Source organism: Podarcis erhardii (assembly GCF_964252035.2).
Source record: "Podarcis erhardii genome assembly, chromosome: 11".
NCBI lineage: Eukaryota > Metazoa > Chordata > Lepidosauria > Squamata > Lacertidae > Podarcis > Podarcis erhardii.
Window position 1 is genome coordinate 12,307,371 of NC_138501.1, and position 27,265 is coordinate 12,334,635.

Genomic DNA, 27,265 nt, shown 5'->3' on the forward strand with positions numbered 1-27,265 from the left:
GCCCTGTGGAACACCCTTCCACCAGATGTCAAGGAAATAAACAACTATCTGACTTTTAGAAGACATCTAAAGGCAGCCCTGTTTAGGGAAGTTTTTAGTGTTTGATGTTTTTGTCAGGAGCAGAGACACATGCCCGACTGGCATGTTCTCTCCCTCTTGGTCGGTTGCTTGGGAGCTTCCAAAGCTTTCTTCAACCTGAACATTACAGTGACCAATGCCAACAGTCACCGGCATACCTAGGGATCCACAGAGTCTTTGCAGTTGCGTAACAGACCTCAGCAACTCAGCATTTTGGCTAATCTACTTTATTTACCTATAAACACACACGGAGCACTGCAACATGGCTCCCTTTCTCTCTAGCATCAGATAGCAAAGAGAAAGGACAAAGGACAATAGTCCCACTTCATGGAACACAGTAACACAAACATCCTGTCTCCGTCACTTCCCACTTTGTGGAGTCGAAACATACACCGTCAGATGATAGACAAAAATCCCATGACTGCAATGATGGAGCAGGAATTCTAACAGTTTTATTGTTTATAATATTCTGTTGGGAGCCGCCCAAAGTGACTGGGGAAACCCAGCCAGATGAACGGGGTATAAATTATTATTATTATTATTATTATTATTCACACAGTAACTCAGCAGTGATGGGTGTGCATCTGTGAACCAGCTCAGCTTCACACAGCAGTTATTATATACCAATTCATTAGTAATTATAAAAAAATGCCAACATAAAGTATTGCATCAACTCAGCCAAAGCAATCCTAAATTACCAGTGCCCTAATAATAAGCTTCATAACTAAGTCATACACTCTTTCAAAAATGTAAGATAAAATATTACAGCATTTCCATAACAGATGGTTTGTCTAAGGAGAAAGTATTTTAGCATGCAGTCAAAAGCCAAATCAAATGAAAAATGCGGTTGTCAAAAGGAAGATAATTCCTTCCCATTTTAGATATCTGGAATACATTATTTCAGGCAGCATGGAATTGCTTCTGGCTACAGTCGTGGAATAGATTTTAAGTGAAACCTGGTGTTGGTGTGCATAAATGTTTTCCCCAGGTGCACAAAACACCATCTAAAGAACATTCAGATCTATGGCCACCAAACTTGTAGTTGGTTTTCTTGTGGTGGCTGGATGAGGATTCTCTTAATTACCTGCAGTTTTTGATTATAGCAATTTTAGCTTCTATTTAATGTTTATGGTCCAAAGCTATTACTAGCTGCTTTAGTAAGAGCTGTTTCAAGGCAGTAAGTGGCCTTCTCGTACACAGCTGTAGGACAATCTATTGTGGAATATGAATACTTTCAAGGTGTACTTACGTAACCTACACAGACTTTAACACAGGAAAAGAATGAGAATACCAACTCAATTTCAGGAAATATGGTTATCTTTTAATCTCATTCCCCTTTTAAAGGCAAATTCACAGATTTCTGTGGAATTATATCCTAATATGCTTAAGACAGCAGCCTTACAACTCAGACCCGTGATTTTTTTGTCCTGAAATGATATCTCACATAGAAAGGCAGATTTTTCTCGTTTGCAGGCCGAGAGAATGAAGTTAGTTTCATGGGCAGAATTTTATATATTTTGTAATACTGAATATAAATTTCACTTTACCTAAGCGATGAACAATTGAGCTGTATCTGAAATTCAAGATGGAACCCAATATGGCTGTTCTCCAATTTGCAATTGTACCTCTGCCTCTCTCAGACAGCAACACCTGCTTCAAATGCACTCAAAAATTCAAAACGAGTAATGAAGGAAGCATATAATTTATGCTTCGCAGCAGAGACAAGTGAAACGAATGTCTAAGCATCTAAGATATAGCATCACCGCTGGCTGTGTGCTCTGAAAGAAGTGTCCTTTTCAGAAAATACAAGTTATAAATTACTTCTGACAAATTGACTTTCATCTGCCTTGTACAATGACAAGAACAGAGATACTACTCAAGACTTCACAAGATTCCTTCTTCCTGCTTTGCTCAGACTATGCCCCCAAGCCTTCCTCTGTTACTTACAGAAACCTGCAATTTATTTTACCTCAACAGGCAACGAAAAATCACCGCCAATGGGAAAGGTGAGTTAAAAACCTCACTCCTGCAGAAATTACCTTATGGAACCATGAAGATCATGCTTAAAAGAGCAGGTGTTTCTGATGTTTAAAATGATTTGTCTATTGGTTTATTTTCTGTCACAAATTCCAGATATGCTGGAGTTTGGGGAATTCTGTACATGTTTTCAGGCACTATCTCCTTAGCCAGGCATGTCCAAAGTCCATTTTGAGGGCCTAATCCAGCTGCCGGTCAATTTAATCTGGCCCCCATGGCAGTTTATGTCCTGGGTCAAAATCTCTGGGGTAAAATTGTAAAAAAAAATAATAATCCTAAAAACTCAACAACTTTGGTCGGCCCTCCCGCATGTTAACTTCATCAAATCTGGCCCTCTTTGGAAAAGGTTTGGGCACCCCTTGCAGAAAACCTTTTTTTCAGGTGGGATGTCCTTAGCTATTGGTTTACATGCTTCTAGGCTTAGATCTGACACTAAGATCCCCAGGCTTCAGCGAAAGCCTGTATTCGCCCCATAGGACGCACCCACATTTCCCCTTCATTTTTGGAGGGGAAAAAGTGCGTCCTATAGGGCGAAAAATATGGTAACCCCCACAAATTAACTTTAAAATCAAAACTTCATTATCACTCCCACACCTTTTTTATTTTTTTATGTTTTTGCAATTTCACTCTGCTAGGCCACTCCTAGCTTGGAAATCAATATATTATTGATTTCAAAATTCCAACATAATTTTTTTAAAGGTTTCTTTGTTACTGCATTCCAAAAACATAGTCTAATGTTGGAGTACACTGAATCCCGTAAAGTTAACTAAAGTTTCTCGTGGATCTATCAGGAAGCCTGAAGAAGAAAACAGAGGAGATGCTTAAGTGAAATGTTTATTATGCTCATATCATAACAAAAAACAATGCCTAGGTGAATTTCTGGGATGATAGTAAATAATGAAAGAGGTCCTATGTACTTCAAGGTCTAAAAACGCTTTTCTTTTAGTTTCTTAAATGAGTATTACAAATTAGAAAATAGGTGCTCTAAGTCAAAATAAAGCCAAGTAGAAACAGAATTGACCCCCTATTTCACCCCTGAGCTCCAACAGACCCTTGGCAGCACACAAAAGAATTTATGGTGGGAAATTACTAAAACAGAAAAAAACCTAACTCCAGTGCTCTTGAAATATAACCATAGAAAATGTAATTTATGATCAGGGAAATTGCAAAGTTATTTTCCATACTCTGTTTTCAGAAGTCACTGAGGACAGAATTGACCCCAGTTATCTTAGGTGTTTGGTAGTTTCACCTTCTCATTCCTTTCAATAAGGGTGAAATCAGATCATGGGGTGGTATGAGACACCACAGGTCAACTAAGCCCATAATTGTTGAGGAATACATGGTGTAGGAAGTGATTCAGGTTTTCTAAAAGAGCCCGAATTATGTTCTGGAAGTCTCTTCTCAAGGTCTTGCCACTGGGCCAATTGCACTGGAGAGGTGCCATGGCTCAGTGGCAGAGCATCTGCTCAGCATTCAACAGGTCCTGGGTTCAATCCCCGGCATCTCCATATGAAATCGTGGAGAGTCAGGGAGGTATAGGAAACAACTGTGTGTGTGTTATATTATATTATAATTATTAAATTTTCTGTTTTACAATTTAAAAGATTCATTTAAACAACCTTAAAATGTTCCATGGCTCATTGTGTGTATCATAAATCCCTGCATATTTTACATAAACTAAACCATTCAGTATTCTATTATTACATCTATCAAAACTTGTTTACACTGCTGATTTTATCTTAATGCTGCCCACGTTTTCAAATATACACAATTTCCCCCCATATATTCAATAAACATTTCCCCATCTTTTTTAAATGTATGTTCTTCTTGTTCTCTTATTCTATATGTTAAATCCGCAAGCTGCGCATATTCCATCAGTTTAAGTTGCCATTCTTCTTTGGTTGGGGCTTCTCTCATTTTCCATTTTTGGGCTAACAAAACACGGGCCACAGTAGTGGCATTCATAAAGAACCTTTTTTGACACCTGGGAATTTCCATCTGAATTATCCCCAACAAAAAAGACTCCGGGGTTTTGTTTTGTTTTTTTGGAAAAATAATTTTAAACTTTTTTTTTCAATTCATTATGGATCGTTTCCCAATTCTCTTTTTACCCTTTTACAAGTCCACCACATATAAGTCAAGTCATTTTCTTAGGCGACCTTCCTACAACACGTAGCCACAGCAAATGCAGACATGAACCTCACACTCTTGCTTTTGTGGTTTCAGTGAAACATAGGAAAGGGACAATTGTGCCTCCTTCCTTCAGGGAAATGCAGGAAGCTGCCTATCTATCAACCACAAGACCACCGACAGCAGTGGTGGTCATGTAGCAAGGTTAAAGCTTACTGGGAAATGATATACAGTGGTGCCCCGCAAGACGAATGCCTCGCAAGACGGAAAACTCGCTAGACGAAAGAGTTTTCCGTTTTGGAGGTGCTTCGCAAAACGAATTTCCTATGGGCTTGCTTTGCAAAACGAAAATGTCTTGCGAGTTCCTGCGGGTTTTTTTCCCTTCCCCCCCCCTTTTTCTAAGCCGCTAAGCCGCTTATCTACTAAGCCGAAAAGCTGCTAAAAGCCGCTAAACCGCTAACAGCGCTAATCTGCTAAGCCGTCAATGGGCTTGCTTCGCAAGACGAAAAAACCGCTAGACGAAGAGACTCGCGGAACGGATTCTTTTCGTCTTGCGAGGCACCACTGTATAATGAATTGAAAAATATGCTTAAAATAATGTTTGAAAAACAACAACCCAGAAGTGTTCCTTTTGGGAATTATAGGGACAGAACTACCCAAACTGTGGAGAAATTTATTCATGTATGTGACTACAGCAGCAAGAATGTTACTTGCCAAAAACAGAAAGAAGAAGAGGTCCCAGCAAAAGAAGTATGGATACAAAAACTTGTGGAATACGCCGAAATGGCGAAACTTACCGGAAAAATAAGAAATCAAGATAAACTTTTTCTAAAAGAATGGAAATGGTTTATTGATTATTTACAAATAAACTGTAAACAGATAACATTGGCAGGATTGCTGTAATAACCTGCAGTTTTATAAGAGTATATATTTAAAGTAGATGAATGCATGAGTATGTTAAGTTAATGTGGAATATGCAGAAAATATAAAAAATAAATTTAAGGAACCGCAGAAAGAGGGGGAAGGAAGTCAAGTTTTGAAATGTTAAAATTATTGTCAAATTATTGGAATGTATAAAATTGAAAAACATAAATCATCCTCATCAAGCAGAACCTGATAGATTTATGCCTGCCACACAGCAAAGTCAGGTACAGTTCTTAGGGGAAGGCCATACTGCAGTGGTATAGCATCTGTTTTGCACGCAGCAGGTCCAAGTTGCAAGGTAGGGCTGGGAACGGCCCCTATCTGAAACCATAGAGAGCCTCTCACACTGGCAGTTAGTGTAAGGTAAAGGTAAAGGGCCCTGGGACAGTTAAGTCCAGTCAAAGGCGACTATGGGGTTGCGGTGCTCATCTCGCTTTCAGGCTGAGGGAGCCGGTGTTTGTCCACAGACAGCTTTCTGGGTCATGTGGCTAGCAGGACTAAACCGCTTCTGGCACAATGGAACACTGTGATGGAAACCAGAGCGCACGGAAACGCAGTTTACCTTCCCGCCACAGCGATAACTATTTATCTACTTGCACTGGTGTGCTTTCAAACTGCTGGGTAGGCAGGAGCTGGGACAGAGCGATGGCAGCTCACCCTGTCATGGGGATTTGAACCACTGACCTTCTGATCGGCAAGGCCCAGGAGGCTCTGTGGTTTAGAGCACAGCGCAACCTGCGTCCCAGGCAGTCAGTGTAGACATTACTGACAGTCTTCTTCTCTGTGGTGGCTACGTGCTTCAGGAATGCCCTATCCTCACGAGATGCAACTGGTACTGATCCTGTGCCAATTGAGGACATAGCTTTTGCCCATGGGAGATTGATATGGTGAACCAGCTCTGAACTGACACATTGCTCTATCAGCCCATTTTTAACTGATTATTGGATTTTTTAAAATCTCATGTTCAAATTTTATTGTCATGATGTTTGGTTTGTCTCATAACCTGCCCTGGGATCATGGCAGATAAAGGCAGGATTCAAATTGAAATAAATTATTATTCGTTTGTTTAATTTCCATGTGAAAGCTGCCCTTGTTGATTTAAATTTAATAAACAAACAAATGCTTCAAAAGCTGCTGGAACTCACGACGCCACCATGAGCTTGTGAGGACTTAAGTTGTCACGGTTCTTAAATATCTTAGTTCTTAAATAATGGAGCTACAGAACATCTAGGCATCTGTGTTCGTTCGATGTGGCGAGGGACCCAAAACCACAGCAGGGCAATCCGACATGCCCAATTGCATTTCAGGGGACGCTGTGTTTATTTGCTATTGGCTGTAGCACCAAGGGCTCTTTTAAAACAAAAATAAAGCATATCAGAAGCTGTGACCACATTTTGTTAAAAAAAACCCTTTAATATGCTCATTATTGTTAAGATCTTTTAAATATAAACATTATCATTAGAAGACTTCAATAAGACTACTGCAATGCGCTCTACGTGGGGCTACCTTTGAAGGTGACTTGGAAACTACAACTAATCCAGAATGTGGCAGCTAGACTGGTGACTGGGAAAGGCCGCCGAGACCATACAACACCAGTCCTGAAAGACCTACATTGGCTCCCAGTGCGTTTCTGAGCACATTTCAAAGTGTTGGTGCTTACTTTTAAAGCCATAAACGGCCTCGGCCCTCTATACCTGAAGGAGCGTCTCCACCCCCATCGTTCAGCCTGGACACTGAGGTCCAGCTCCGAGGGCCTTCTGGCGGTTCCTTCATTGCAAGAAGTGAGATTGCAGGGAACCAGGCAGAGGGCCATCTAAAAGTCAGATATTCATTTTTTTCTTCAAAATATAGTCTGGCTCCCCACAAGGTCTGAGGGACAGTGGACCGGCCCCCTGCTGAAAAGGTTTGCTGACCCCTGGCTTTAAACTGAAGTTAATCCAACAAGCAGAATTTTAAGTTTGTGACATGAGTCTCTCCCCCTCCCCCAAATCCTTCAGACTGGGTTCCTCTCTTCTCCCGTAGAAAACAAATGGAGCTGCAGGAGGTTTATAAGCCCTTTGCCAGACCCGATTTATTTTCTTAAATAGCTTGCAAATTTAGTAATTGAGTTCTTCAGGAATGTACCTCCTAACGGCACTTCCTGTAGTATTTTAAATCCCAGTTAAGCAGAGCTTCCAAGCAGAATGCAAACATTCAATGCTGAGTGTGCAATAAGCTCCCATGTGCATAAAAGCATTCCTGATTAGAATTATCGTGTAAAATTATTCAATAAAGCCCTGTCGATGTGGTGAATGCTTGCATGCAATAGCTACCTGTTAAAGATATTACTTTTTTATAGTAAGTGCAGTTCCACAGAGCAGTTATGACCCCGTGTTGAATCCCAAAGTGTAGGGATGTAGGAAGCAACAAATATTGCAAGCCAAAGGGCATGGCCAATCATGTGGGTCGAAACCATCCAATAGAAACACTGCCAGAAAGGAGGTACCAAATCCAGCATTGCATGAGCTCTTCGAGTGCAGCTTTCTTCCGATTAAAGTGCAGAGTGTTTGAGGACCGGGACATTTGCAGGGAAACCAAAATGCTTCTTTACAACGCTACTGCACTACCAACCTTACTGTATGCTTGTGAAACATGGACCACTTAAAAACGCCATCTCCAACTCCTTGAAAGATTCCATCAACAGTGTCTCCAAAAAATTTTACACGTCACTTCGGAAGACTGGCAAACTGGAAGAAGCAAAGATCACCAGTGTTGAAGCAATGATTCTTCAACATCAACTTCATTGGACTGGTCATGTTGTGCAGATGCCTGATTATCGTCTTCCAAAGCAACTACTCTACAGTATTCCGAACTTAAAAATGGAAAGCATAATGCTGGTGATCAACAAAAGAGGTTTAAAGACTCTCTCAAGGCAAATCTAAAATAATGTAGTATAAACACCGACAACTGGGAAACACTGGCCTGCAAGCGCTCCAGTTGGAGAATAGCCTTGACCAAAGGAATCATGGGTTTTGAAGACGCTCAAACTCAGGACATAAGGGAGAAATGCGCTAAGAGGAAGGCATGCTTGGCAAACCCTCACCGTGATCAACTCCCGCCCGGAAACCTATGTCCCCACTGTGGAAGGATGTGTGGATCCAGAATTAGCCTCCACAGTCACTTACGGACCCACAGTTAAGACCGTGTTTATGGATAACATTCTTACTCGGCTACAAGTGATCGCCAAAGAAGAAAAATACCAACTTGGTTAGAGACATCCATGTGATCAATCCCATTTATGTTGTTATAATAGCACTCCCTGCAGTAAGGAAGCATGCTGCCCGCAAGACTCTGGATATCCCAAGTCTAATGCCTCCTACAAAGGAGCCGCCTCCAGCCATTGAGAACATCCTCCTTTCCGTTTTTGTTTTTTTTAATAAATATTTATTAAAGGTTTTTTTTTTAATTACAGTACAAATAACGAAACAAAGTAACACATATCATAAACATATTTTCTTAACTTCTTTGGACTTCCTCACATCCCCCGCTCCTGCGTTCCTAGTTTCTAAAAATTTAATCAGCAATTTATCTCCTTAATTCCATTCTTGTTATCTAATTTTCCAATGTTGTGTCTCTAATTTTAGATATCGTTTGTTCAAACCTTAAAAATTTAAATTTAGCCTAATACTTATCCAAAATTTGTCTTTTCTTAAATTTAACTTATCTTCATACTTCACTTCATCTAGCTTAATGGTGCCAAGTTATTTATAATCTAGCATCCTTCTTAACATTCATACAATTTACAATATTTTTGTAGATAAATCTTAAATTTCTTCCAGTCTTCTTCTACCGTCTCCTCTCCCAGGTCTCGGATTCTGCCAGTCATCTCGGCCAGTTCCATGTAGTCTATCAGTTGCATCTGCCATTCTTCCAGTGTGGGTAAATCTTGGGATTTCCAGTGCTTAGCAATGAGTATCCTTGCTGCTGTTGTTGCATACATAAAAAATGTTCGGTCCTTCTTTAACACCCTCTGGCCGACAATACCCAGAAGGAAGGCCTCTGGTTTCTTAGGGAAGGTATACTTAAATACCCTTTTCAGCTCATTATATATCATTTCCCAGAAAGCCTTCACTCTAGGGCAGGTCCACCAGAGGTGAAAGAACGTTCCTTCACTTTCTTTACATTTCCAACATTTGTTATCAGACAAATGGTATATTTTTGCAAGTTTGACTGGGGTCATGTACCATCTATATACCATTTTCATAACATTTTCTTTCAAAGCATTACATGCAGTGAAATTCAACCCAGTGTTCCACAACCTCTCCCAGTCCTCAAACATGATATTATATCCAATGTCCTGTGCCCACTTTATCATAGCCGATTTGACCGTTTCATCTTGTGTATTCCATTTTAACAGCAAGTTATACATTCTTGAAAGTACCTTAGTCTTAGGCTCTAACAATTCCGTTTCTAACTTCAATTTTTCCACCTGGAATCCTAACTTTTTATCAAGTTTAAAAACTTCTTTAATCTGAGCGTAATGTAACCAATCTCGCACTTTGTCTTTCATTTTCTCCTGACTCTGCAATTTCCAGTTATCTCCATCTTTTTCTAATATTTCCCAATACTTCGGCCATTTGGCCTCCATATTGAGTCTTTTCCGGGCCTTAGCTTCCAATGGTGAGAGCCACCTTGGAGTTTTATTTTCCAATAAGTCTTTGTATTTTGTCCAGACATTAAACACTGCTTTTCTGACAATATGGTTCTTGAAAGTCCTATTGATCTTAACCTTGTCATACCATAAATATGCATGCCAACCAAAAGCATTATTAAAACCTTCCAAGTCCAGTACATCAGTGTCTTCGAGAAGCAGCCAATCTTTTAGCCAGCAAAAAGCTGCTGATTCATAGTACAACCTTAAGTCTGGCAGGGCAAAGCCCCCTCTTTCTTTCGCATCAGTTAATATCTTAAACTTAATTCTGGGCTTTTTGCCCTGCCAGACAAATTTGGAAATATCTCTCTGCCACTTCCGAAAGCACTCTGTTTTGTCCACAATCGAGAACATCCTCCTTTCTGGGAACGCATCTGAGAGTCTAATGCCAAGCTGGCTCTCAGTCCGCCCCCATCTCCAAGGACTGGCAGTGTCATTGCAAACAAGCTTTGCAAAGCCAGCCTACTGGAAGGAGAGCTTGTTTGATTCCTGCATTGCAGGTGGTTGGACTAGATGACCCTTGTGGTCCCTTCCAACTCTACAATTCTATGATTACTAGGTGCTCAATATATATTAGCCTGATTCTCCAAGTGCTCTCTTAGTCCAAATATTGAGGAGAAGGAAGCAATTATAAAATAATTCACTTATTGAGATTCTACACCCCCCCCAATTGCCATTTTCATTTGTTCTTTTTTCACATAATAGCAAAAAACTAGAGTGACATTCTCCCCCCCTCCCCTGGAACTGCCCTGAGACCCCCAGCTATAGAGTGGTATATTATTAATAATAATAATAATAATAATAATAATAATAATAATAATAATAATACTTTATTTTGGATGAAAACATTGTATTTAAAATTATTGTTAAGGGGAAAATGTTATTGATTTTTTTAAAGAACAATTTAATCTATGATTTAAAGCTGATTAATGCATAATGATGCTCAGTCCAAACCTGTATTTTTTCCCCCCTTTTTCATATTAGGCTCCCTTCATTCCGTCACCATTATACATGGGCTGTGCTGTTACAGTGAAGAATTCTTTAATCACTTCTGACATGCGTCCACTTTCCTACTTGGCTTGGCCCCAGCAAACAGAGTCGTGCTCTACCTCACTTAATTTCTCTCCGTAGCCTTCCCTTTTCCTTTGGGTAACATACCTCATTTCAAAGGTTACAACTTGCCACGAGATTCATCTAGAGAGGAAGGGCACAGCTGGCTCAGGAACAAGGTTTTTCTTGGATTCACACTGTGCTCAATATCTAAAGCAAAGAGGTATCCAGGCTCAAGGCTCCCTGGAAATTTCCCCTTTAACCTAAACACGCTTTTCTCTAACTATAGATGTTAAGGGGTCTTATTGTGGTCATTCAGCTGTTTGGGGGAAACACAGTGCACATATTCTGCAGAGGCATGGGATGGGAAAATTTTCCCACTACTATGCTTTTTTCCATGGAAAAGTTTCCATTACTAAAATGCATTGCTTTCTAAAATTAAACAATACCAATGAACCTGAACAGTTTCAAAGCACAGTTAAAGAATAATATTTTCCTCTTCTTGCAGCCAGTGCAGGATAACACCACCCACATAGTGGTGTTCTAGTGCCCACTCGAGAAAGGGGGTAAGAATGGGGCGTGCTGGCACCTCTCCACTGTTGCCAACCATGCCTTCCAGCCAGTGACAGAAACTAAGCTAATCGCCAAATGGTTTCTTATACGAAGGTTGCAGTGGCCACAACAGAACGTCTAGGCACCATTTTCCCCCCCTCCAGTGAACTTTCTTGTTATGGTTATTATTAGTTTCATTTCTATGCTACTTTATATTTTAAAGGGGAAAAAACTCAAAGCGCTCTACAACACATTAAAACATCAAATAAAACAATTCAGAATAAAACCAATGCAAGCTTAAAGGAAAATATTTTTCCTTTTTGCTTTCCCCATATCCATGTACCTACTTAATTTATACGGCTGCCCCATAACAGAAGTACTGATAAAACAGATAAAAAAGGTAAAGGTAAGGGACCCCTGTCAAAGGCGAGTATGGGGTTGTGGCACTCATCTCACTTTCAGGCCGAGGGAGCCAGCGTTTGTCCACAGACAGCTTTCCAGGTCATGTGGCCAGCAGGACTAAACCACTTCTGGTACAACAGAACACTGTGACGGAAACCAGAGTGCACAGAAACACCATTTATCTTCCCACTGCAGTGGTACCTATTTATTCTATTTGCACTGGCATGCTTTCTAACTGCTAGGTTGGCAAGAGCTGGTACAGAGCAACGGGAGCTCACCCCATCACAGGGATTTGAACCGCTTACCTTCTGATCAGCAAACCCAAGATCAATGGTTTAGACCACAGCACCACCCATGTCCCAAATAAACAAGCACACAATCACTGATAGGTCCACCCGCCATTGTGAAGCTCAAAGCAATGAAGATGATGCCTCCTCAGCTTTTGCCATTGGCTGTGGGTTTCTTGTGATGTCACAAAAGCACTTGGCAACTTTTTTCCAAGGGGAAAGCCCTTTTCTGTTTCCAGCAGGACACACCTGGCAATGGATGTGACATTCAGCACTGCCCAGGTTTCTTCCACTTGGAGAAGGCAAACTGGTGAATGGAAGGAGGCAATCCTCTGGCAGTGGGATGCTAGGGAGCGATAATAAGGCAAGTTTGCTTGCTTGAAGGCTGCTGATATCCATGGTTGGAAGCTGGCAGACGTCTCATGATGGACCTAAGAGAAGCTGGCAGATGTTGGTGAATGGAAGCTAGTGGCTTTTGGATTCGGAAGTTGGTGGAGGCTACAAGGCTAAAGCAGACTGATGTTTGTGGATGTCGGCTGATGGAAGTTCACCTTTGGAAGACAGTCAACAGAAGCCAGTGGATATTTGTGGACTGAAGCCAGGGCACGAATGTGAATGGTTATCATGTTTTTGGATGTCGGCTGGAATATGTGTGAGTACATGGGATGTTTCAAATGTGGTTGAGGCGGAATGGTGTTTGCATGTTCACGAATGTGATGTGTGAAAGAATAGATGAAACCCATGGGAAGAGGGATATAGGTTTCAGAGAATAAGGAAATCAATTTTGGGAGGGACCATGAGGGTCATCTAGCCCAACCCCTTACAATGCAGGAATTTTTTTCCAAATTTGGGGCTCAGCACATGACCCTGATCCTATCATTTCTGTTACTTCTTTCCTCTCATGTTCTTTAAGGTTTTTTAATAGCAACCCTGAAATTAAGAGCCTCATGTATTTTGTTTTCATGTTGTAATGTTTGGGAAAGATGGAGGGCACAAGGAGAAGGGGACGACAGAGGACAAGATGGTTGGATAGTGTCTTCGAAGCTACAAACATGAGTCTGACCAAACTGTGGGAGGCAGTGGAAGACAGAAGTGCCTGGCGTGCTCTGGTCCATGGGGTCACGAAGAGTCGGACACGACTAAACGACTAAACAACAACAATGTTGTGAACTGGCCTGTGATCTTTGGATGAAGGGCTGTATTCAAATTTTAATAGCAGTAATTGTAGTAATAGTAGTAAACTTGCACTGGAGCTGGGACAGAGCAACGGGAGCTCACCCCATCGCGGGGATTCGAACTGCCAACCTTCTGATAGGCAAGCCAGGGTGGAGCAGTGGTTAGAGTGTTGGACTAGGAAGAAGAGTTTGGATTTGATATCCCGCTTTATCACTACCCGAAGGAGTCTCAAAGCGGCTAACATTCTCCTTTCCCTTCCTCTCCCACAACAAATACTCTGTGAGGTGAGTGAGGCTGAGAGACTTCCAAGAAGTGTGACTGGCCCAAGGTCACCCAGCAGCTGCATGTGGAGGAGCGGAGACGCGAACCCGGTTCCCCAGATTACAAGACTACCCCTCTTAACCACTACACCACGCTGGCTCTGTGTGGACCTGCGATGTCTGGGTGACTTTGGAGTCAGTCACAATCTCCTTACCTATTTCACAGAGTCCTTGTAGGGATTAACTGAGCAGGGGGATTCTTTAATAAAAATTATTTTTTTAAAAACCCGATCTGTAGAAAACACAACCTGAAGAAAGAGACAATGCATGTACTTTTGTAAACAAGGAAAATCTTTAATAAAAATTATTTAAAAAACAAAAACTGAGGAGGGGGGTGAACCATGTACTCCTTGGAGAAAAATGTGGGATATAAACACAGTAAATAAGCTCTTCTGCGTAAGGAAGCTGGTGAGGGCACCCAAATGAAAATGTCAGTCACCAACCTGGCATCCAGAGTTCTCCACATAGAACCCGCGCCAGTAGCAAAATGCACCTGGCTAATTTCTAACACTGGCCTTCCCACCACCCCCCGATTAGGCATTAGTGTGAAAAGTTCCTATATGAGCTCCTGTGTGCACTCAGGGACTTTGAAACAATTGAGTGTTTCCAAATACGTGGAGCAGCTCTATACACATAGGCCCTATTCACAGCACTGCTGAAGGAGAGGCAACAACAGCAGCAGCAGCAGCAACAACAACAACAACAACAATAACAACAATAATAATTTATACCCTGCCCATCTGGCTGGGTTTCCCCAGCCACTCTGGGCGGGTCCCAACAGAATATTAAAAACACGATAAAACATCAAACATTAAAAACTTCCCTAAATAGGGCTGCCTTCAGATGTCTTCTAAGAGTCAGATAGCTGTTTATTTCCTTGACACCTGATGTGAGGGCATTCCACAGGGCAGATGCCACTACCGAGAAGGCCCTCTCTCACAGTGAGGAAACCAGCAGAAGGCCCTCGGCACTGGACCTCAGTGTGCAGGCTGAGCGATGGGGGTGGAGATGCTCCTATATTGGGCCAAGGCCATTTAGGGCAGGCATCCCCAAACTCAGCCCTCCAGCTGTTTTGGCACTACAACTCCCATCATCCCTAGCTAACAGGACCAGTGGTCAGGGATGATGGGAGTTGTAGTCCCAAAACAGCTGGAGGGCCGAGTTTGGGGATGCCTGGTTTAGGGCCTTAAAGGTTAGCACCAACACTTTGAATTGTGCTTCCAGCAGACACAACCTCCCTCTGCAATGCATACACACTGTGAGAAACATGAACACACCCCTAATGAGTACAGGATCCAGGGCTAAGCTCAGGGAAGTCCAAGCTGAGGGGCAGGGAACCTCTGGCCTTCCAGATCTTTTTGAACTGCAACTTCCATCATCAGTGACCATTAGCCATGCTAACTGGGGAAGATTGGAGTTACAGCCGAAAAACATCTGGCAGGTCACCGGTTCCTCACCCTCAAAGTGAAGCGCTCAATAAATACTGAACTGGAAGTTATGTTCGCACTTAGTTAAGTATAAAACAAAAACAGAAAAACCCCTACTTTAAAACACATACAATCCTCTAATATGTCCCTGCAGAATCATATTATTTCTATAATAGCCACCAGCTCATGCTCTGCAAACCATTTGATCAGACAGTTGTTCTCTAAAACCAGCAACTTGACAAGACACCCAAAATAGTAAGGTGACCAGAATAACTTTCACCAGAACTATTTTCTATTGGCAAAGTGTTCACATGTGATGTTTTAAAATTTAACAGATGTTCACTGTTCTGCTAGATTTATGATATCCACACTGCATTTTGTTTTGGACACAGATAATCTAATTCTCATATCTTGATCATCAAGCTTCTTATGTAAACGTCTATATATTTTACCTTTTAAATATTCTGGTGTATAATCGTGTTAGTCTTTTAGATTACTTACTGTCAATTTCTATCCTGTCCTCACATTAAGGCCATGGAAGGTACAGTAATAATAATAATAATAATAATAATAATAATAATAATAATAATAATAACAACAACAACAATAACAACAACAACAACAACAACAATAAAGTTGCATACTTAAAACTGGACAAAGGTCCTGGGATTTAGTTCCAGAACTACTTTTAATTTTAAGAGCCAGCAGCGCGATTTGCTATGCTGTAGTTAAAGTGAAACCTGTCTCTTTGGAACAGACTTCCTTTGTCCCAGAGCCTGTCTCCCCAAGGCTTAGCAATTCTAAGCCTTTCCTTCCCAGTTGCCACCAGCTCTTCCACACACTGAGACCCTACAGGAATATTCTGTAAATAAACTGGCACTGCATATGGGACAGGTAGCATTTCTGAAAATACTAGCTGGATTTCAGCCTCCCACCGAGTATGCTAAATATTTTTTCAAGGGATACTCAACTACATTTTCTCGAAGTGTCGCCTATCAAGAAAATTAATGACATTTTCCCTGCCTGATGCAGAGGTTGCAGGTTACACTGCGGTCAATGTGACATTACGACTATGCCTGACTGGGTGCCAATCTATATAAATCAACAGAATCAAGTAGTACAGCTTCTCTTGGATTGTACAAGACCAGGAACAGTCTCACCATCTGAATGGCTCTTTAGAGAAAATGTACACATCTAGCACAATAACAGAATACCAGCTCAGAACTGCAATACGTCAAGGACTGTATGAACCTACCCAGACCCTGAGATCATCTTCTGAGGCCCTTCTTCATGTTCCTCCTCCTCCTCCAGAGGTCCAGAGGGTGGCAACACGAGAACAGGCCCTTCTCTGCAGTGGCTCCTCGTCTGTGGAATGCTCTCCCCAGGAAACTCCGCCTGGCACCTTCATTATACACCTTTAGGTGCAAGGCAAAAACTTTCCTTTTTAACCAGGCCTTTGGTTGATCTGATTGACTTCCTATGCCCTTTTAGAATGTGGTTCTTTTTGGAGTTTTTTTAAAAATTGGGTTATTGTTTTTGGTTTGATTTTATATGTTGTGGTCTTGTTTGTGAACTGCGCTGAGACTTCCAGGTATAGGGCGGTCTATAAATTGAATAAATAAATAGTAGAAAATTTTCATGTGGAAAAGGCAGGCTAACCTCCTTCCTCACATGCTAGCTTTTGAAATACTGGGGTATTTCTGAATGGGGATCAGCCCAGGAAACTCTGTTATGTCACTATTCTGTTGCATTAGTTTCAAGTCCCTAAGCCTGTAGCCTTCCATATATCGTGGGAATACAATTCTCATAATACCTGACCATAAAGGTAAAAGTAAAGGACCCCTGTATGGTTAGGTCTAGTCAAAGGTGACTATGGGGTTGTGACACAGATGTCACTTCGGGCCGAGGGAGCTGGTGTTTGTCCACAGACAGCTTTCCGGGTCATGTGGCCAGCATGACTAAACTGCTTTTGGTGCAATGGAACACTGTGGCAGAAACTAGAGTGCCATTTACCTTCCTGCTGCAGTGGTACCTATTTATCTACATGCACCGGTGTGCTTTCAAACTGCTAAGTTGGCAAGAGCTGCGGCAGAGCAGCGGGAGCGCACCCCATCACGGGGATTCGAACCGCTTACCTTCCAATCAGCAAGCCCAAGCTCAGTGGTTTAGACCACAACACCACCCATGTCCAAAATAAACAAGCACACAATCACTGATAGGTCTACCTGCCATTGTGAGGCTCAAAGCAATGAAGACAATGCCTCCCAGCTGTTGCCATTGGCTGAGGGTTTCTTGTGATGTCACAAAAGCACTTGGCAACTGAGTGGATATAAAGGCAGGCCAAGGGGAAAGCCCTTTTCTATTTCCAGCAGGACACACCTGGCAATGGATGTGACATTCAGCACTGCCCAGGTTTCTTCCACTTGGAGGAGGCAAAGTGGTGAATGGAAGGAGGCAATCCTCTGGCAGTGGGATGCTAGGGAGTGATAATAAGGCAAGTTTGCTTGCTTGAAGGCTGCTGATATCCATGGTTGGAAGCTGGCTGATGTCTCATGATGGACCTTAGAGAAGCTGGCAGATGTTGGTGGATGAAAGCCAGTGGCTTTTGGATTCAGAAGTTGGTGGAGGCTACAAGGCTAAAGCAGACTGATGTTTGTGGATGTCGGCTGATGGAAGTTCACCTTTGGAAGACAGTCAACAGAAGTCAGTGGATGTTTGTGGACTGAAGCCAGGGCACGAATGTGAATGGTTATCATGTTTTTGGATGTCAGCTGGTATATGTTTGTGTGAGTACATGGTCAGTTTCAAATGTGGTTGAGGCAGAATGATGTTTGCGTGTGCACAAATGTGATGTGTGAAAGGTAGATATTCATGAATAGATGGGATCCGTGGGAGGCGGGTATTGGTTTCATGGAATCAGAGAATTAGGGAATCGAGTTTGGGAGGGACCATGAGGGTCATCTAGCCCACCCCCTTACAATGCAGGAATCTTTTGACAAATGTGGGGCTCAAACCCACTGGCATGCTTTTGAACTGCTAGGTTGGCAGGAGCTGGGACAGAACAATGGGAGATCACTCCGTCACGGAGATTCGAACCGCCAACCTTCTGATCAGCAAGCCCAAGAGGCTCAGTGGTTTAGACCACAGCTCCACCCACACGTCCCTACCTAACCATAGGCTGTACTGGCTGATAGGAATTGAAGTCCAGCAGCACCCAGAGCACCATATATTTCTCCATCCCTACTCTAAAGATCAGACTTACGATTAAGTGAATTCCCTACCCCTGGAGATATGCCTAGGTCTGAGAAGGTATAACTTCATTGCTTGCAATTAAGGATCCTATTCACATGGTCACAGAGAACCACTTTATTTTGCACAGAATAAAATTTTGGAGATTTATTCCCGATTCAGACATCTAACAAAGTTCTCCAGGTAACTGAATCCCCACATTCTTTCCTGAATTGGGGAGGAATAAAATAAAATCTTTAGAAATGAAAAGTTAAAAACAACAATGGAACAAAACCCTTTCAAAATGAAGGCACGGAAAGTAGACAGTTAACAGAAATGTACACAACAGTCAAATGACTTTGCCATTTTTCTCCATAACTGATTGTGCAGCAAGGTGCAGAGCAATAAGTGAAAAATATCCTCCAGCAAAAGGTTATCAACTTGACATGTTTTTCCTGTAATATTTTTAATCCCTCTAGGACAACACTGCATTGGATTCAGAAGAATCTTAGAGGTTATTCTTTCCCTCTTACAAAAGATATATTGTTTCTGTATCTTTATTTTCTATACACTAGCACTGATGTGTAAATATTTTTGTTTTAAACATGGATTTGTTAGTTAATAAATTCCTCAGAAAGGATTGGCATAGTTTCTACTACTAAAATAAAATACAGTGGTACCTCGGTTTTTGAACGTAATCCGTTCCAGAAGACCATTCGACTTCCAAAACCTTCGAAAACCAAGGTGCAAAGGGCGGTCTGCAAATTCAGTAGAGAAAATTGGGGGGAAAGTTCAGCGGACAAGGTGTGTTCAAAAACAGAAGCATTTACTTCCGGGTTTTCAGTGTTCGAAAACTGAAACGTTCAGCTTCTGAGACTTTTGACAACCAAGGTACCACTGTATGCTTTGAAGGTCTAGTCCTGAAACACTGTTTCACAGTCCTGAGACACTGTTCCTAATACAGCTACATTTCCCTTTGCTGGATTGGGGCAATAATATCATTTATACAAACGCAAAGAAGAGCTAGGGTGATATCCAGCCTCATACTCAGAGTAGGACCCCCACCCGCACAACAAATTATTTTAATGTGTCTACTCCAAATATCACCACTAAAACACTGTTGTTCCTAGCTTTATTGTTTTCAGCAGCGTAACTCGTCTACGGAGCTATTTTTTGTTAAGAGCTATATCTGCTAGATGGGGGATCAGATTGCCAAGAATCCACCACTGAGAGACGCAAACAATCTGCTATCACAGAATTACCCTTGACAATGGTATAGCTAAGCCTTCAAAAGAGAGTGTGCAAATTATGAGATATCCCTCCCAATTGAAATCAATGGACAACCCAGATGACTTATCTCCCCAATTCCTCCTCTCTCCCCACAGCCACAACAAAGGATAAAACTCTGGATAACTTTTGCAGACTGTCTTGGCACAGGACCAGGGCTATAGAAATTCCAGCTAGATAACTCAAATCTCAAATTTTAAGATGCAAAACTTTGAGGCTCATCACTGTAAAGTTATTAAGGTAGAACGAAGTGAGGACTTGAGGGTGGGAATCTTTATACAAAACATGCAGGGAGAGCACTAAATGAATAAATATTACCACACCACCATTTATATCCTCCAAGGACTACAACTCCTCTGGTGCAAACTGTGCTGCCAGAAGCACCCCCCCTCCAAAAAAAGCCAGGTAGGGGGCTCATCAGGGAGACCATCGAAACAGGACCCTTGTACCTCCTCCATACTTCTTCCTCACAAAATTGTCCTATCCTTTCTTTCAGGTTGCTAATGTCTTATTTTGTGTATATTTCCAGTATTCTGTAAGCCACTTTGAGGAGTGCATTTTAATCCCACACGAGAGGACTGTGTTATTTTAAAATTTCCAGAACAATAATTAAAACAGTATGTCCACAACAACGCCAGAAAATTAGCGTGCCAAATATTTCCCTGCATGCTGACTGGGCTGTGAAAGGAGCTAAATGGTAGGCAACAAAAATCTATATCTTCCAGCCTGACTATTAAATGGTTCTAGTGATTCATTACAGTGCTCATCTGAAGAAGTAATTTGTAATTCTGAAAAGCTTGTGTTCGGGTATATTTTCACTTGGGAGATAGGGGATCATTCACTTGTGTTTCCATTTATTTTAATTCTAGACTCCACCAAGACCCAAGTAATATTCACATAAAATAGGGCTCCTGAAATGGCATAGAAGATATCCCACATGAAATAGCTCTGGCCGCCTACCATTTTGTGCTGTGGCAATTTATGCAATAATAAAACGTACTCTCGAGGTCTGTGTGTTGAAAGTCACATATGAAATGCAGCTGATGGTACAACTAGAACAGACATTTCCATCTTGGGTGGTCTGTCACACCAGCTTCTTAGCAGATCGAGCTCTGGGTGACCAGACCAGAGGACTACACCGTGTAGTCTATGGGTTATACAGAAAAAGCCCTCAAATCACATGGACCAGCACATGGGCGTTCTACAGAATACTGCTGGGTTAGCCAAAATGTGGAATATTATGGTGTAGGACTCAAGTTCACAATGTGGTTTATTGGACCCTGGTAATTAGGCAGATTAATCTGAAACTGAAGACAAAGCTTTCCAACTCAACTTTATAGAGCATATAATTTTACTATTAGCCCTTTCCTCTTGTATATTATTCAAATCAGATAAAATAAGTCTTTGTAACTACTTGGTACAATTTGTGTTATTTAAAAAGAAAACTACCATGGCTTAATCTCTGCGAATCTTAACATTTTGCACATGTAGTTTTAACATTTCTTCCTGCGTAACTTGTTTCTTTTGCACTGTTACCTACACAAAAATCTGTGTCCCTTAGGCAGTAGTTGTAAGTTAGGAAATGTAAGTAATAATGAAAAATAACATCAAGAATCCAACATAGTTCTTCCAGGGATGTATTTATTAAAAAATTTATACACCATCCTTCAGCAGAGCTTATAGAGGATGATTTGTTTTGTAGTATGCGCTCCCAACAATACAACCCTATACATGTACATGTTTACACAGAAGTAAGGCCCACTGAGTTCAGTTAAGGTTCACTTTCAGGAAAGTGTGCAAAGCATTGCAGTCTAAAATGCACCAAGTTTCCTCCACTTTAATAGAGAAAAGTAAGAAACCAGGACTGAACTAAATATAAATATCTCATGAAAAATAAGGTTTAGATGAAAAATAAGGTTTAGAAATAAGTAAAAACTAATGGTGAGGATTTGCTGAACAATTTGAATTGGAATACAAGAAAGTGAGGTATGAGGAGGTCTGGAAAATAAGTTAAAAGAAAATAAGTAATGGAAATTTTATGTGTTTTTCTTTTAATTATTTTTGTATTTTTGTACTTTTGTATTTTCATTATTTTTTCTTTTTTTATTTTACACTGTATTATTTCTTGAAAACCTTAATAAATATTCTAATATATATATATATATATATATATATATATATATATATCTCTACGTAGCTCCTCTCCCAGTTTTACATGTAGTGCTTTTTAACATCCCAAGAGAAGTACCTACATATATTTATGAAATACATAACCATGGAATCCGTTGAAAAAGTAGCTGGCATTACAGTTTTTAAATTTATGACAGACAATGGAAACATTCCAATGACCATCTTGCAAGATCCTATCGTGAATACTTTGCTGAACATATGGAATAGTATTATAGGATGGACTTCTACAACTCCCAGACCAGTTTCGTGGCTGACAAAAAAATGAATGGAGACTAATTTCCCAATGGGGATGAGAACATCTGTCTTCCCTGACTTAGGAGGCAAATAGGTTGGACACACATATTAAACTATTTCAGGAGGAGGAAAACTGTAAAAAACCATCACAGTCCATTTCTCAAATAGGTACATTTTGAAAAAGTGTAATTGCTTAGTGTACAATCCAACAAGAACTTCTGGAAGTCTTCCTGAAATGAGAGATAGATTTGTTTCCTTGACACTTGCATAGAAAAACTTCCTAGTAAGGTAAGGTAAAGGAACTCTGGATGGTTACATCCAGAACTCTGGATGGTTACATCCAGTCAAGAGTGACTATGGGGTTGTGGCGCTCATCTTGCTTTCAGGCCAAGGAAGCCAGTGTTTGTCCACAGACAGCTTTCCAGGTCATGTGGCCAGTAGGACTAAACCGCTTCTGGTGCAATGGAACACCATGACGGAAACCAGAGTGCATGGAAACGCTGTTAAGCTTCCCGCCAAAGCGGTACCTATTTATCTACTTGCACTGGTATGCTTTCAAACTGCTAGGTTGGCAGGAACTGGAACAGAGCAACGGGAGCTCACTCCATCACAGGGATTCGAACCGCCGACCTTCCGATTGGCAAGCCCAAGAGACTCAGTGGTTTAGATCACAGCGCACCCACATCCTGGAGACTTCCTTGTACATTGTGTTCATGAGTACTTGGTGTACAACAGATTTGATGTGAACTACATTCTTCCCGATTCGCAGTTCAGTCCCTAACAGCTCAATGATTGTGCATGGCTACTCAGAAGCAAGCCCTACTATGTTCAGTGGGACTTCTTTTAGGGAAGTGTGCCTAGGATTGCAGCCTTAGTAATTATACTATCTCTCTCTATATATAAACAACTGGGGTCTTGCTAATCCCCCTGCTATTCCCCTACATCAGAGGTCAGCAAGCTTTTTCAGCCATGGGCTGGTCCACCGTCCCTCAGACCGTGTGGTGGGCCAGACTATATTTTGGAGGGGGGGGGAAATGAACAAATTCCTATGCCCCACAAATAACCCAGAGATGCATTTTAAATAAAAGGACACATTCTACTCATGTAAAAACACGCTGATTCCCAGACAGTCCGTGGGCCGGAGTGAATAGGCCTTAGGTTGCCTACCCCTGCCCTACATTAACCGCCATGGGGGCTTCCCCTTCATTCTCCATGAAACTGTTAAACCACCTTTTTACCTTCCCAACCCTGTTTTTGAAGCCACTTCTTTCTTTTAATTCAGCAGCCCTAATTCACTGGTTTTAAGCAACAGCAAAAGTTTGAGGGCCGAGTTTGCCTATGCCTGTCCTAACACATCTTTTGTATTACCAATTTTTTCCTTAAAATAAATTCTTTTTCTTGTTTAACTTCCCCAAGTCTTCAAGTACCAAAGGTTTTTTTAAAAACAAAACACAAAACACAAAACACAAAAGTTAGCCAGTGGTTAAGAAAGTGTTCGCCGCAAGTATGCTGAGAGAGAGACTGGCTTAAGTTCTGGCCTGATAATTAAGTTGCAGAAAGAGGCACAGGTAATCGAGGCAACCTAACTGCCGTATTATAATTTAATGAACCTTCAACTAATATTAGGGTATGAAAGAACAGATACTACATTCCTGCCATTCTAACCTGTCTGCAGCTTCCAGTAGAGAAAAGTGCGGACGAGGATACAGGGCCCCTCTTCATGAAAACAAATTTCATTAGTAAGTTTCAGAGCAAGTTAAATGTTCAGATGACATGCCTGACATTTAAAATGTTAGCTGAAAAAACACTTTTTATCCTGAAAGGAAGAGAGACAGAGAGAAACCAGATGGCAAGGGAGGAAAATCAAACAACACAAGGGTTATTCAATTGCATTCGCATGGAACTCTTAGCTGGCTGCAAAAAGAGCTCCAGCCGAACCTTTCAAGCACAAAAACTTGGGAGTGCATACATGTATTTCCCAGGACATTTCCATGCATGGGATGGGAAGCCAGATATGTGAATAGCACACCCACACAAGTTCCATATGAATCCCCAACAACCAAGCAAAACAGCAGGATCTCGAGAGCTACGAACAATTTGTTTGCCAGAAACCGTTTGTCTGGTGGGCGAGGTTTGTAGCAGCAACCTCTGGGACCAACAAAAAGGCACTTCTTTAAGCACCCATGCTTGTGGGACACAAAATTGTGCATGGTGACCAAAATACAACAGGCCCATAGCTCTGGCATGCTCTCTCACAGATGATCATAGAATCATAGAATCATAGAGTTGGAAAAGACCACAAGGGCCATCGAGTCCAACCCCCTGCCAAGCAGGAAACACCATCAGAGCACTCCTGACATATGGCTGTCAAGCCTCTGCTTAAAGACCTCCAAAGAAAGAGACTCCACCACACTCCTTGGCAGCAAATTCCACTGTCGAACAGCTCTCACTGTCAGGAAGTTCCTCCTAATGTTTAGGTGGAATCTTTTTTCTTGTAGTTTGGAACCATTGCTCCGTGTCCGCTTCTCTGGAGCAGCAGAAAACAACCTTTCTCCCTCCTCTATGTGACATCCTTTTATATATTTGAACATGGCTATCATATCACCCCTTAACCTCCTCTTCTCCAGGCTAAACATGTCCAGCTCCCTTAGCTGTTCCTCATAAGGCATCGTTTCCAGGCCTTTGACCATTTTGGTTGCCCTCCAAAATGGTATTCTGGCTTCCTTCTGTGACTGTTTAGGCTTTCATCTTTTCAATATCATTACTTTTAAAGCAAGTTCCTATTTAGCTCTTTTATTGATGGAGACAGAAGGTAAAAATCTGCAGGCAGCACTCCACCCAATATCTCACAAAGTAATAAAGCTCTCAGTGTTCAGTCAATAAGTACAAAAGCGTTCAGGTAATCATTAAGCACTTGCACGCTTCACATTTTATTTTTAAGGGTGCTAAGGTATTTAATAAATTAACCTTTAGCCTATTAAACTACTATAATCTAGACTGTGCCACGCAGGTTCCCAAATTGTGGGCTGCAGTGTACTAAAGATAATCATGTGCCTTCCAGATAAATATTTAAAGGCGCACACTTTGAAAACTACAAAATACATCTCTTAACAAACCTTCCTGGAATTACTTCCCTCCGTTTCGCTGCCACAAACACAGACCTATATCTACTATTATTTCTGGTTATTTGTTTGAAATATTAGTTAAAGAAGCATGTATTTAAAATATTTTAAATATTACTAATATTTTAAACAATTACCAAGTCGAAATTACATGTGATATTAATTGTGTGAATGCAATTAACATGCACATTTTAAAAACGTAAATACTACTTTGCATTTATTTATATATTTATATACCACTTTTCAGCCCAAAGCAATGGACAGCATATTGCAACAAAATACACAGTAGAGTGCAATCAAATGTCAATCCATCAAAACAATGTGAAACATCAAAATCACAACATAGGAGGACCACAAAATGGCAGCCATGGGAGTACGAGCTGTATCACAATCTCAGGAGGCAGAAAGCAATTAGTTCAATGCTTCCCCGCATTCTGAAGTGTAGAAAGCTGTGCTCTCCTCCCACCAATGCTGTTGTTTCCAACTGAAACCAGTGAAATCTTCCCTCCAAGAGCAAGTAAGAACTTTGCGGGGGGGGGGGGGATTTTGTGCGGACCACAGCAGCGGATGGTTAAATTTTCCCTTCCTACCCTACTGTGGTGCAGATCCTGCTTAAAACTCCCTGTGGCTACAATTTCTGCTTATAAATGAGCTTAAAACGCCAAAAGCAAAGTAGTCTCGGCATTTACTGCTGTGTAATAACCTACCCGCTGCAATTCCAAGTGATGCAGAATACAGTCGTGCCTTGGAAGTCAAACGGAATCCTTTCAGGAAGTCCGTTTGACTTCCAAAATGTTCGGAAACCAAAGTGCGGCTTCTGATTGGCTGCAGGAAGCCCAATCGGAACCCACGTTGGATGTTCAGTTTCCAAAAGAGAGTTCGAAAACCGAAACAGTCGCTTCCAGGTTTCGATCGTTCAGGAGCCAATTTGTTCAGAAGCCAAGGCGTTTGAGATCCAAGGTACAACTGTACAACAGTTCATGTTACCAAACATCCCCACCTCTGCCAAATTCTATAAATATAGCCCAACATCTGTTACCAAGATACTATGACACGTCAAAGCATACCGGTACATATTCATAATCTGCAACCAGAAGAAAGAAAGGGTAGTAAAGAATTATGCATTTTTATTACACTACTAGTCATGACAGCTATATGTTGTCTCCAGTATCAAACATGCTGTGCCTCGGAATATTATTGTTGGAGAACACAGCTTGGAGGTCTTGCTTGTGGGTCACCCCCATTTTATTCTCACATTAAACTTGTGAAGAAGAGGAGGTTTAGAAATGGTTGCTGACCCACAGACATTTCTTCATGGCTTCATGTCTGAGTGGCAATTTTAACCTAAGTAGTACTAATCCTATATAAACACTCTAACCCAGGGTGCAAGGTAAAAAGTTAAAGGTAAAGGATCCCTGGACAGTTAGGTCCAGGCTAAGGCGACTATGAGGTTGCAGCACTCATCTCACTTTCAGGCCAAGGGAGGCGGTGTTGGTCCACAGACAGCTTTCTGGGTCATGTGGCCAGCAGGACTAAACTGCTTCTGGCACAACAAAACACCGTGACGGAAACCAGAGTGCACAGAAACGGTGTTTACCTTCCAGCCTCAGCGGTACCTATTTATCTACATTTACTGGTGTGCTTTTAATAATAATAATAATAATAATAATAATAATAATAATAATAATTTTTATTTATACCCCGCCCTCCCCAGCCAAGACCGGGCTCAGGGTAGCTAACAACCAATATAAAAACAAATTGATTGAAGTACAACTTAAAAACAAGATTAAAATACAACATTAAAACTTTAAAACATTAAAATGCAGCCTCATTTCAATGGAAACTCACATCAAAAGCTTTTTGGGGATGAAAACATCAGGTCTTTACCAAAGCTAACTATCCAGACTGGTCCTACATGGGCCAGAAAAAAGCCAGGGAAGTCCCCAGATAGGAGTTCCATCACAGGAGGAGAAAGGGAAAAAAAGGGGGGGGAGGGAATCAAATTGATTCCAAGCCAAAGGCCAGGCGGAACAACTCTGTCTTATAGGCCCTGCGGAAAGAAATCAGATCCTGCAGGGCCCTGGTCTCGTGAGACAGAGCGTTCCACCAGGCCTGTGTTGAAAAGGCCCTG

The 27,265-nt window shown here is 41.4% G+C and overlaps 1 protein-coding gene and 1 long non-coding RNA gene across 3 annotated transcripts in view; both read right to left on the bottom strand.

The window, feature by feature from the left end:
* The window catches only part of ROR2 (receptor tyrosine kinase like orphan receptor 2), a 164,174-nt gene that overhangs the window by 108,307 nt on the left and 28,602 nt on the right, over positions 1–27,265 (bottom strand). The window lies entirely within an intron of this gene.
* On the bottom strand, positions 10,830–12,270 carry LOC309352254. Its single transcript, XR_014161200.1, has 2 exons — positions 12,169–12,270; positions 10,830–11,053 (listed from the first exon to the last, which is right to left on the bottom strand). It is a non-coding gene; the product is annotated as an uncharacterized lncRNA (long non-coding RNA).